The sequence below is a fragment of the Schistocerca piceifrons genome, chromosome 9 (genome assembly GCF_021461385.2).
Source record: "Schistocerca piceifrons isolate TAMUIC-IGC-003096 chromosome 9, iqSchPice1.1, whole genome shotgun sequence".
In the NCBI taxonomy this organism is placed as follows: Eukaryota; Metazoa; Arthropoda; class Insecta; order Orthoptera; family Acrididae; genus Schistocerca; species Schistocerca piceifrons.
In genome coordinates, this window is record NC_060146.1 from 126,697,745 (window position 1) to 126,701,492 (window position 3,748).

At 41.5% G+C, this 3,748-nt stretch overlaps 1 non-coding gene across 1 annotated transcript; it reads left to right on the forward strand.

The window, feature by feature from the left end:
• The first annotated feature begins 3,256 nt into the window (after nt 1–3,256).
• Nucleotides 3,257–3,331, forward strand: Trnap-agg. Its single transcript has one exon. It is a non-coding gene; the product is annotated as a tRNA-Pro (tRNA).
• The last annotated feature ends 417 nt before the right edge of the window (nt 3,332–3,748 follow it).

Here is a 3,748-nt window from a genome sequence, read left to right on the forward strand (position 1 = left end):
CAAAATAATAAGTCAGTCGTTTAAACAGGAACACTGGAAAATCTTTTCTAAAAGTGGAGAACATCTACGGGCTGCAGAAACAAATTTCGGGGATGAGACGACAGGAGAGGAAAGATTTAAATGAAATTTTGAAAACGAACGATAGAAATGAGAAATAATGGTCTAAATATTTAGCAGGGTTGTGTAAAGGTAAAAAATTACCAGAAAACGAAGACAGACGAGAGATCAGTGTACAAGTAAACTAAGTAGTAACTATTTCGCACGTTGAGGTAGGAAATGTTGTAAATCTGTTAAAAATAGGAAATCCCCATGGAAAGATTGGATTCCCAATCAGTTACTGAAGTATGGAGGATATGCACCAACTGAACAATGGAGCAAGTTAGTTGGCAATGTCATAACTGGTAATAAAATTCCAGATGAAGGGAGAGCTAATATTACAAGTCTCATGTGCAAAATAGGATGCAAGAAAGAGCTGTGCAATTACAAAGTGATAAATCTACTCAGTTAACTTCTTCAAATCATAACAAAAGTAATAGGCACCAAATAAAAAAAGATATTACAACGCTTGCCGAGGAGCAGCATGTTCCAACAACTACATCCAGGAGAAAACTGATTCTAGGTTAAATAGCTGCATAACAGTTAACAGTAGTACTAGACAAGGTGCCTCTTTGAACCCGATATTTTCTAATATGGTCATGGACGAAGTGGTAAAAAATGTAGTAGAGGTTATAGAATAAGGAAGGAAGAAGTAAAAATCTTTTGTCATACTGACGATGCTGTTTTGCTAGCAGAGAGTGCTGAAACTTTTACATATATTTAACGTGGCAGCCAAAGAGCTAAATATGTTCTTATCCACTTGAAGACAAATGTATGACGACGTTGTGGAACCAACTAAATACAAACTGCAAGTGGAAGGAAAAATTGTTCAACAGGTAATGACATTTAAAACCTTGGTATTGAATGGGCCAGCAAATCAAGTGTCGAAAAGGAAGTTAGAGAACAACTATCAAAAGCAAACAAAGTGCAAGGGTGTTTAAACGTCTCTATCTAGAAAAATAAACATGTGAGGAGTTATGGAACAGCTACAATATACATAACAGTAGTATCATCAAATTTGACACACACAGCTGAGACAAGTATAACACTTTTCTAAAGCACAGAACTGAAAATTCTATGAAGGATCACAGGGAAGACACAGAGGGATAGAGAGAGAAGTGCAAGCATTAGAAAAGGACCCAAATGGAGAAGTTCGGCCGCTGAGTGCGAGCCTTTTTGTAGTCGACGCCACAATGGGCGACTCATGTGCTGGTGATGAGGATGAAATGATGATGAGGACAACACAACACCCTGCCCAAAAGTGGAGAAAAATCTCCAACCTGGCCGGGAATCGATCGCGGGCCCACTTGCATGGGAGGCAAGCACGTAACCACCGAGCTAAGCAGGTGGACTACTTTAATGAGTGGTTGTATAAGAGAAAGCAGGAATGTAACGAAAACATAGGCAGGACGGATGTTCGGAAGATCCTGAAATTCATAAGAATTCATCCCAGAAGTGGGCACTTTACCACGCATTTCTATTCAGGCACGTATCATATGACACATACATATCATTTTACCATCTGAAATGTATACTTCAACATTACAGCACTGGTGCATACATTGTATCACGGAAGAGATTGATATCTGGCTGCATGGTCACTACGATTATTTGTTTCATTGTCCTGTACTTGCAGCTTTCCTTGGTATCTATAATAACCAGACATTCTGTCAAGGAGCTGTATACCATGTACACAGAAAACCTGGCTGAGCAAACTGCTAATATCGTCGTAATGGTTGGCAGTGGCTGAAACGCCTTTTCTAATGATTGGAACAGATATTCCTGGTTCTCTTGGACGAACTGCAGCAAGCAATTAGTATGAATGGACAACTGACAATCACTTCTCATCGCGGCGACTGGATTTGCTGAAGCAATAGCACAGGCTATGATTTAAGTCTGGTTACTAAAGTTTCCAACCACCTGAATACATGAAGCAGTTATGTCAGCTGCTGCAGGTCCGTATATGTGGAAACTAGTGCATTGTAACTGCAGGTCAACGGCCGAGTCGAAATGGGACATTGTATATTATGAAAGATGCTATGTCACTATGTAAACACTCATTGGAATGACTGGAATGAAATGGGTGTCTGTATGTCAAAGGTGCACAAAAGCAAAGATCTCTTTGCCATGTTAGGAGCTCTATGGTCCCCAGACACATTCACCTTCTGAGATGCTGGAACAATGGGTCAGCACCGAAAAATTTCGCATGAACAGTACAAACAGTACGACGCTACAGAATAGTGTACCACCGTACTGACAAAGTACTGTGTGCCGCCACGCTAATGTTAATAATCATGTGTATACCCCAAAGGGCAAGACAGAGAAATGGGGGACAATGAGCTGCAGTGTAACGTGAATATGGTTTAATGTGCCCGTTCCCCAGTTAAATTATGTTACATACATATTCCTTGAAAATGTTATTACTATCTTAAAACTATTCTAATTAAATATTAGTATTTCAGTGAAATAATCTGTATCTGGTGTAATTGTTACAATTGATAAAATGGTAAAAACAAACTGGCAACGCCATGCAAATTCTATCCACATGCGATCGACATCTTGCGAACACAACTCAATGCACCTTGATAATTATTCACGAAAATAAATATGCTTTTATCTGTCCCTGTCCTTTTCAACGTGGTAGGTCTAATATAATGTTGACAGATTAAAACTGTGTGCCAGACCGAGACTCGAACTCGGGACCTTTGCCTTCCGTGGGCAAGTGCTCTACCAACTGAGCTACCCAAGCATGACTCACGCCCCGTCCTCACAGCTTTACTTCTGCCATTACCTCGTCTCCTACCTTCTAAACTTCACAGAAGCTTTCCTGCGAACCAAGCAGAACCAGCACTCCTGAAAGAAAGGATATTGCGGAGGCATGGCTTAGCCACAGCCTGGGGGATGTTTCCAGAACGAGATTTTCACTCTGCAGCGGAGTATGCGCTGATATGAAATTTCCTGGCAGATTAAAACTGTATGCCGGACCGACACTCGAACTCAGGACCTTTGCCTGTCGTGGGCAAGTGCTCTACCAACTGAGCTACCCAAGCACGGCTGACACCCCGTCCTCACAGCTCTACTTCTGCCAGTACCTCGTCTCCTACCTTCCAAACTTTACAGAGGCTCTTCTGCGAAAGCTGTGAGGACGGGGCGTGAGTCGTGCTTGGGTAGCTCAGTTGGTAGAGCACTTGCCCAAGGAAGGCAAAGGTCCCGAGTTCGAGTCTCGGTCCAGCACACAGTTTTAATCTGCCAGGAAGTTTCATATCAGCGCACACTCCGCTGCAGAGTGAAAATCTCATTCTGGATAATGTTGACACTTGGTAATGTAAGTCGTCGTCCTTTCAGACATACTACAGGCTACGGTCTAATTCCACACAATACCTTAAAATGACTGGCAAATACGTCAATAAAAGTGCCTGGTTCAAGTCTCCAGCTTTGCTAAAACAAAAATTACTAAACAATCTGTACTGGTAGAAACGCACCTGTAAAGTAATAACTCAAATTTTTAATGTGGCACGTAATTGCGGCGGACTACAGCAGTCTAGAGATGCTGTTTTTGTTCCACTCCAGACTATGCCACTATTCTATAGACTGGGTTTATTGGACATAGCTTTAGTACTTCCATAAATAAAACTGAACTGACGTTTTAGCG